Source organism: Amblyomma americanum, chromosome 1, assembly GCF_052857255.1.
Source record: "Amblyomma americanum isolate KBUSLIRL-KWMA chromosome 1, ASM5285725v1, whole genome shotgun sequence".
Lineage (NCBI taxonomy): Eukaryota > Metazoa > Arthropoda > Arachnida > Ixodida > Ixodidae > Amblyomma > Amblyomma americanum.
Window position 1 is genome coordinate 166,194,965 of NC_135497.1, and position 9,857 is coordinate 166,204,821.

Below are 9,857 nucleotides of genomic sequence, written 5' to 3' on the forward strand. Positions count from 1 at the left end.
AGAGGCTCATTGTAATCTTTGGAGCAGATCAAACTAGCTTCCCCGCAGAAGAATGGAAACATCACTGAGCGCACCTCAGCTCAGTGCGAAAAGTTTCCACCTCCTCTCGAGCCAAAATGAGGGCCTCAATTCCGGCCGACTGCTTAAATGCTGCTAAGCACTGGCACGCATCTGCTATATTCTCGCAATGCGCAGGTAGACGGGCAGGCGATTTTGTTCCTTAGAGATAGTGAATGCTCCCGTGCGCTGTCGTTCACGTATTCGCTTTTTTGGCCACTGTGGACCTTTCCACATGAGAAGGGGGAGGGTAATGAGTTTTTCTCTACTACAAAGGCACGAACCACGTGCCACACTTATTTGCAGAGTGTTTTTTTTTTCACGTGAAATCCCATTTTAATTGAAAATGTCATGTGGACTCCCGTTTAAAATCAAATTTTTCGCACATCTTTAATTGCAGCCATTTAGATCCTCATTCTGTGACCCTCTTGTGCTGCCCTAGTGCGCTGCTCAGTCCTCGTCGAAAAATGCATGCCAAATAACCCAGCAACGTACTCTTGTGCAGCATAACCACAACTTCGGATAACTACACGGGACCTCCGGTGATCTCATCGGCTTCGCCGAATCTTCTTGCCACAAGAGTGCTATCGGCATCGCTGTTCATGGATTTCCATTGAGCTGTGCGCTCTAAGGAAGCAGCAGCAGCAGAATGGTAGGCATGGAGTGAAGAAGCCGAGGTATAGCGAATTTGTTTATTTATATTTTTATTTTCATTTACTTATTGGATGGGCCATACATGGTACAGCCCGTGGGGCAGGACAAAAGGAGGTAATTAGTATTCTGACGAGGCCCTGGCCCCACTGGGCGCAACAGCAGCGGTTACAAAATACATGTAGACAGTACAAATACAATTGGACATAACAATCATCACCGTACAAAAATGCGCATGAAGCATGTGGCAAATTAGAAAAAAAAAAGAAGCATGTACACAGAAAACACATTGCTTCTTTTCCCCTCAGATTTTTATATTTTTTGTGAAACGCCTATCCAAGCTCATATCCGCGTCGTAAATATTATTTGATGCGTAGGCGCTGCGCTGCAACACTGTTTTGACATGTGCGATTTTGACACCACCATGACCCAACGGTTGTCAACGGTGGTCAATGAGTAATGACAGGTAATCTTTCTAGACGAAGTCCTGCAAGTCCTTTTGCGGGTGCATTAACATTGAGGAGTTTTTGGACTGCTAACATGAATATTCCTCGCGGCAAATAGACGAAATCTTAAAATTAGTTTTTTGATGAACTGGAAAAGGGAAAATTTCGCTATCCTAGAAGGTGAACGTTGGGATCGAGCCTGGAAATGACAATGCGGATGCCAGCGAATAGCAAACGGAGTAAAGGAGCAGTGACAATACCATATATACTCGTGTATAAGACGCACTTCTTTTCAACAAATTTTTTGAGGTGCGGGTTATACACGAATCAGTCCTATAGCTACACATCAACACACTGCGGTGCCACTACGACTGCTGTGGCAGATAATTAAAAAGCTGGCAACAGATACGAGCATTGTATTTCGCCATTCATCGCCGCTTTCGCGCTAATGGCAGTCAGATGAGCTCAGCTCATCGGCACACTCACCGCTGTCGGACGAACTCGCCTCATTGACGTGCTCCCAAAGCTGGTCGCCTTCCGTGCCGTCCATGGCGTTTTACAGTCCCGTGACTCTAAAATTCTTTGAGGCGGTGTCCGCTGACAACGAACGCCACGCGTGCAGAGTCCAAGCGCACACTCGCTGGAGGGACGCTCGCTTCAGCCGCCCTGTCGGAGTTGTTCCTTGGTTGCCCGCGGCCATCCACTCTATGTGGCACCGCCGAAATTCCGTCTTCAATGGCCGGTTAAGGCAAACATCGAGCGGCTGCAGCACGCTTGTCAAGCCACCAGGAATTATGGCCAAGTCCGTTCGGCAGCCTGTCAGCCGAGTCTTCACTCGGTCTGTTAGGTGCCCTATAAAGCTGTCGAGCACAAGAGGGGCTTTGCGGCGTATTAGGTCGGCCACTTTCCTCCAGTTGTGCGGGGCTTCGTGTACGTAAGGCACAGCTAGCGGCTTCTGTGTCCTGCGGTGATCCTCTCCGGTATTTCTTCGTGTTCCGTGCTTAAGTTTTTGAAGGGGGGTCTCGCAAACAGCAACCAACACATAGCAGGGGAACCCAGCCGCCGAAAGTAAAGCTATCTTGCCACTGATGTGGGCACGATTTCTTGAGAGAATACTCCAGGCAATGCGACGCCCCCCCCCCCCCCCCCCCCCCCCCCCCCCCCCTAACCTCTTTTTACAGTCTTCGTTCCCCGAATGTCAGCTTCCATCCTTCCTCATCCCTTCTCCGGCCCAACCACGCTACCCTGCATCACAACAACTGGTCATGCTACCCGAGCCGTAACAACTGATGGTAGCGGTGGGAGGCTGCTACACGACTCCAAACAACCTGTACATGAGAAATGTGAACACAGAATGGAGAGAGCGCACTAGAAAATTGACAAGCAAATATCTGAACAGCAGTAGGGGGGGGGGGGGGGGGGGGGGCAAATGAGCAATTATCAGCAAAATGTTAAATCAGCAAAAGGTTAAAGAAACAGAGAGCTCTGTGGAAAACAGGGATGCTGACGAAATCAGCACTGGCAACATACAGGATTCTTAAGCAGGAAATTGCCAAATAAAATATCTATGATAATTGTAGGGGAAGCTCTTTGTTGTTTGAGGCCAGGACGGGAGTTTTGCGCACTAAGACATATATAGAGTCAGGTACCTTGAGATAGGCACGTTGTGCGTTTCGTGCGGAGAGGAGGAGGAAACGGCTGAACACTTGATACTTTTCTGTAAAGGGCTTCACCCTACAGTGGAAAGCAGCGGGGCTAATTTATCCAAGGCATTGATGTTTAAGGACAGTGAAGGAAAAGTAGATTTTAAGCGGGTAGAATTGAACCAAGCGAAGGTTCCCAATCAATCAATCAATCAATCAATTTTACTTCCAAAAAGACCCCTTGTTAGGGGAATTACATAAAGGGTAGGTATAAAATTTGATGTGACAGCAAGTAATCATGCGTTATGATGATGACATATAGCTGTAGGCTCTGCGCGCGAAGTTCGCAGGACAGGTTATCTCTGCAATGTCAGCGGGAAGGCCATTCCAGACCGTGGCGGTGAGAGGAAAAAATTAAGCTGCGAAGGTGACGGTCAGCAAGGCGGAAATTTGGGCGAGTTGGTAAGTGTTCATTTTCGCTCTCAGCGCAACACGAACGGGACACAAGACGAACGACTAGCACAAACAGGCGCTGACTATCAACTGGTTTTTTTATCGAAGAACGAAAGGCGTATATATGCAGACATTGAACTACTTATCAAGACAGCAAAGGTTATCTGGAAGGCACGTGGGAGGTCAGATAGCTCAATTCCCTCTCGGATAACGTTATGGAAGGGCTGCTGATACATTTTGTGCCGTTGTGGTGAATATAAAAAGCCTCCATTACCTCGCGTGTTAATTTATTGTTTTGTCGGAACAGGATGCACGTGTTCTTGTAACCGGGAACACATTGGCACTTTTTGTACTGGAAAGATGCCTGGGCAAGGGGGTCCCTTTAGTTCTCCTTTCTGCATGATCCTTTTCATGCCTGCATTGGCATTGCCTGCTGTGGAAGCCTGTGTGAGACAGGGGGTCATTTTTCCTGGTGTTTTCATGCTCCATCAAGCGTATGTTAACGCACCTGCCAGCCTGGTCAATGTACATGGCACCGCAGGAGAAGGGGACCTGGTATACCACCCCTACCTCGCAAGGTATAGATGGCGACACATGACGCACCTGACAAGCATCCCTCTTGCTCTTGCCGTACAGAAGAGCGTGTTGTCGGGCAAGTTGGCTTTGCATGATATAGAAGAAGTTAGCGCAAAACTTAGACGAAGACAGAGAAGAAACACACGAGACGACAGACGAGCGCTACTACCAACTGTTTATTGGGTCTTAACACCCGGAATATATATCCGAAAAAACAAGCATGCGCAGACAGTTGGAGGCACACACGTCATACACCAGCGCCGTGACAAGGCGAAAGGGAATCCAGAAAATCACATTCAGAAGTATAAATCTGTAAGGAAGGATCACTCGCGCAGCGATCAGATAGCCTTTTAATGTGGAAGGCCTCCAGCACAAGATTCTGGGCAGGAGCGCCAATGTCACAGCGAGGCTTGTGCTGGAGGCCTTCCACATTAAAAGGCTATCTGATCGCTGCGCGAGTGATCCTTCCTTACAGATTTATACTTCTGAATGTGATTTTCTGGATTCCCTTTCGCCTCGTCATGGCGCTGGTGTATGACGTGTGTGCCTCCAACTGTCTGCGCATGCTTGTTTTTTCGGATATATATTCCGGGTGTTAAGACCCAATAAACAGTTGGTAGTAGCGCTCGTCTGTCGTCTTGTGTGTTTCTTCTCTGTCTTCGTCTAAGTTTTGCGTTAACTTCTTCTATATCATACTCTTGCCGTAGTGCCTCTGATTGACCTGTTCGCACATTGCGCTAAGTTTTCTAGGTGCAGAAAAGACATCAACGTCGTATCTGCCCGCAACTTTTTTCAGCCCATGTGACAAGCAGTGTGCATGCGGGACCACAGCCGGCTTTTTCTTCTTTTTTTCTTCTTTCGGCTGGGCCCCATTCTTGAGCTGCCTAAGAAGTTTCTCCGCTGCCCTGGAAATGAGTTGATCTGGGTACTCGTTCACACGTAACCTGCCTGTTTGCGCCAAAATGCTCTCTCGCGTCCTTTCATGGCAAGATTTCCTGAGAGCTGAGTGCAGGCAAGATACGGCAATGCCCTCCTTTATGAGCTTAGAATGGCCAGACCGGAAGTTTAGCAATGGTTTGGCAGTCCTCGGGCGATACCACCAACACAAGTGTTTTTCCCACCCACACAGTGCCAAATCCAAAAACTGCAGTTATTTGTTGCTGGGAACCTCAGTTGTGAACTCCAGCCCACGTCCGCATTACTTGAAAGTCTCCAGAACGTCGACCAGACTTCTAGGCAAACTGCCTGTTCGGGTGAACACCAAGTAATCGTCGACATACCGAAAAATTCTGACAACTACCCCATCCAATGTCTTTTCAATTTCCCTATCCACCCTGCCTAAAAAGATGTCGGCTAACACAGGTGCCAACCTGGAGCCTATGCAAACCCCCGAAGCTTGTACAAAAGCCTTTCCCTCCCAGTCAACCAGCGTTGCAGATAGATAAAAGGACAAGATTTCTAAAAAAAACTGTCAACCGAGACACCGCATCTATCGATAAAAGCACTTTCATCATTGTCCTGTGTTATGCACATCTTCACAGCTTCCATGAGTTCACAATGTGGCAAGGAATAATAAAGGTCCACCACGTCAATGCTGAAAAAACATGCAGTTACCGGGGTTATCCGTTTTGAGAGGTGACGGTGCGTGCACGTGGACTGCTGATCTGGAGTTGATGGAGAGTGCGGTGAGATATGCGTGTCGGAGGGACCATGTAGGGTGCAGTTCGTAGGTTGCTGTAAAAAAAAAAAACTCGTGAAATAATAAAATACTAGCTGTGTGGCGGCGCAGCTCGAATGTCTGTATGCCTGAAATCGATTTCAGATATGTAACGCTCGTGCTATAATAGGGTGAAGAATGAATAAATCTAACGGTGCGGTTTTGCAAAAGTTCTAATGCGTTGGTCAGATAAGCTTGATGTGGGTGCCAAATGGGTGATGCATATTCTAATTTTGATTTCACAAGTGTTTAGTAGGCTAATAACTTAACGTGCACGGGCGCATCGCGAAGATGACATTTTAAAAAACCAAGGGATTTGTTATCTGCAGAAATGATGTTAGTTATATGCATTTTCCAGGAGAGGTCAGCGCACAAGGTTACGCCTAAATATTTGTATGATTCTACTGGCAGCCCGGAAACGGAGTCGATATGATAGGACACGAGCGGGTTACGGCGGCGATGAAAAGAGAGTACGTTGCGTTTGTGGGGGTTAAGCTCCATTGGCCAAATTTTACACAGATCCTGAATCTGTTGTTTCGGAGGGATAATTGATCAGAGAGAGGTGTTATTAACTGTTTGACAAAAAACACAATTGTCACCAAGCATGCGAATTTTACAGGACATATGCGAGGGCAAATCATTTATGTAAATTAAAAACAGGGGGGGACCTAGTACGGAACATTGAGGGACGCCGGATGTTACAGGAAGGAAGCTGGAAGTGTGTTCATTTACATAGACGGACTCAGTGCGGTTAGTTAGGAATTCTTTAATCTATTCAACAACATTAGCATCGACATTAAGGTGAGATAACTTGTGTATGAGGTGTTTATAGGGAACTTTGTCGAAAGCTTTTTTAAAATCAAGAAATATAGCGTCAGTTTGTAGGTTAAGATCTACGTTGGCATACAAGTCATGAATGAAAAAGGCTAGTTGAGTATCGCAAGAAAAGCCTTTCCGGAACCCGTGCTGCGCAGGATGAAAGAAATTGTTCGAATCCAAGAAGGCATATGGGAGAATATGACGTGTTCCATGAGCTTGCAAGGTACACTTGTTAAATAAATCGGGCGATAATTTAATGGAGAATTTCTGTTACCGGATTTGAGGACTGGAATGACCTTCCCATTTTTCCAGTCTCGAGGAAGTTGGCCAGAAGAGAGTGACTGCTGAAATAACAAGCATAAATATCTGGAACTGGTGGGTTTAGTATTCTTAAGAAATTTGGCGTTGATATTATCTAAACCGGCAGAAGATGAAAGTTTCATTTTATCGATTAGCGACAGTATTCCAGAAATTTAACAGGCGACATAAAATTATCAAGAAAAGTACTTGGCGCAGGAAATGGCACATCATATTCATTAATGAACACTGATTGAAATGCAACATTGAACATGTGAGCACACTCTGCATGACTAAGTACATCTCCCGCTTCATTTGTGATACTGACATCGCCTTTGTGTTTTGGATTGATCGTGTCCCAGAATTTTCGAGGATTAGTATGTAGTATTTTGGGCAAGTCCTTGTTGAAAAAGGAACGTCTGGCGTTCCGGGCAGTTGAATTGCATGCCTTTTCGGCAGCGTATAATACTTATCCCAGGCTGTCTGGTTAGTTTGTGCTTTGGCTGCGCGAAAAAGACGCTTCTTTCGATTCTGCAAAAGTTTTATGGTTTTAGTGAACCATGGCTTCTGAGTATTCTCTCGCAAGGTGAACTGAGGAATGAATTGATCAGTTAGTTCAGTAATTTTCTTCTTAAATATAGTCAAATTTTCTTCGACAGACCGAATATGGAAATAGTTTAGAAAGCTTGAAAGAAAGCTTCCAGTTCATGATTAATCTCTGCATAGTCACCCTTATCATACAAACGGATCGTCTTTTTAAAGAGTTGGCTCCGAAGCGGAGTTAAGGCTATATCGGCATGAATTACTTCGTGATCGCTTATTGCAGGAAGAATCGTAACTGACTTAACACTTTCGGGATGGCTGACGATTAGTAGGTCTAACATGTTAGCACTCGTCTGTATTTTTCTTTTTCTTGTTGGTGCCGATATAACTTGTGTAAGGCCAAAGTTCAGGCAGAGTTCTATGAAATTCTTGGCTTCCACCGTGTCTGATGCTGATTGGTGGCTAAAATCAAGACAAGAGTAAAATTTTACGAGTCATGGCTAGGTGGCTTGTGCCACCGCCCGATTTAAAGGGTTCAGCCTCATCCACCCATCCATCCACCGCGAATATATTGTAGCAGCAGTTGCCCATTGGTATCGGTATGTCCATCGAGCTCGTCGATGTGTCCATTAAAGTACCCTACCACGATCATCTCTCTATCCCCCGCCCACCTTGCTGAGTCTTGGCGCACACAACTTAGCAGCTGGGCACTAGTCCATTCTTAGGGAGCATTGGCCCCCATTGTGTGGCGCCACTGCGTGGCGCCATCGGGAGAAGCGTATAAGGAGCAGCGAACAAGATGTGGTCGCGCCGCACGTAAATGTTAGCACGTAGCACGTAAATGTTAGCACGTAAATGTTAGCAGTGTTAGCACGTAAATGTATTCTTATACCGTTCTTATGTCATAGCACGGTTAGAGTGTACTAGAATGTTTTGAGTGGCGCGACCAGCCGCCGCGGAGAGGGCCGCTGAGCATGGAAGTTGGCGGTGGCGCTGCAGTCAACCGCACTTGAATGCGTCGTTCGCGGTCAGCCTGCAGTCTGCTGCCGCGCACGGAAGTCGCTGCGTAATGAACGCGTGATGTTCAAATTAATGCATCGTTCCTCTTTAGTAAAATGAATTATGCAAATTCTCTGTGACCTCACGCACCAAATAAAAAACACCAAAACTGCGTAGCAGTAAGTGAAATGCCTGGAAATTTACACAGGAGCTCCCTCCCCCGTGTACATCCGCGATCTGGTTTGCACGACGCTGCGACACGGAATTACGTAATAGCATGGAACGCTTTCGTTGTCGTCTTTTAGCGCACGCATTTCTATAGAAGGGCGAGCTAGGGGAATTACTTGCAGCATCAGTGCAAGTAAAGCCTTTGTAAAAAATTTAGAGCCGACGGGGTTCGCTTCCGAGCCACACCGCATAGCTCGTAATGCATTTCCAGCGTTCCATATCTCCTGAAGGTAATATTTTTGGTCCCGTTACCTCCAATGGGCTGAACGCCCACAAGTGCTACAGGAGCCCCACTATACGTCCTAGAAGCAAACCCCGTGAGCTCTGAGCTGACAAAGGCTGTACGTAGTAAAAGTGCAGTGCTAGTTCATGTATCTAATACCAACTTGCCACTTGAAAGAAGCGCCACCAATAATAGGTCAGGCAAACTTTGTGCATGGCAACCCAGTCGTAAGGCAGCAGTAGCCGCCAACCCCCCCCCCCCCCCCCCCCCCCCGCTTAAGAAACATAAATGCACGAATATGCATGGCACAACTAATTTTATTTACATATACTGTGCCCCACTCAGTCTTCAACAAAATCTTGTATCTCAATTTTCTACACACGGCTCAACTTTAAGTGCTTTCGTTCGGGCGAAGTCAGGAGACTTGAGACCTTTGACAAAAAAAAATGTATTCTGGTCACAAGACGTCAAATTTCACGTGAGCTCCTTAAGTGTTGATCGCATCTAATACGGTACATGCCTGTCTTGTTCAGAAGGGCAAGCACATCCATGATGCTGTCGTGATGCAGTCCTCCAGAGCTAAAACATCCTGTGAAAACGTCTTCAGCTGACTGCTAAACTTGAAGAGACTCAATGCGGGGTAGAGCAAGCCACCAAAATCGCATGCTTTTGTAAACGTGGCACTACTGATCCGGAGTTCCCGGGTTCGAACCCGACCGCGGCGGCTGCGTTTTTATGGAGGAAAAACGCTAAGGCGCCCGTGTGCTGTGCGATGTCAGTGCACGTTAAAGATCCCCAGGTGGTCGAAATTATTCCGGAGCCCTCCACTACGGCACCTCTTTCTTCTTTCACTCCCTCCCTTATCCCTTCCCTTACGGCGCGGTTCAGGTGTCCAACGATATATGAGACAGATACTGCGCCATTTCCTTTCCCCAAAAACCAATTGTAAACGTGGCAGCATTCAAATTTTTGCCATCGGGAGCTGGTAACAGAAGCTGATCGATGCACACACGACATTTTGTTTTCAAGATGCACTTTCTTGCAACATACCCTGCAATATAGTACGTAAGCCTTGAGACACTCCTCTGATTGTTATAAGAATGTTCTGTCATAGCTTCTTTGTTGTTAAGAGCTCTTTCTGCTTCATCAAGATTACCCATGTTGATCAGCATATCAATAATTTTCTGCTGCTTGTGAGAACCTGC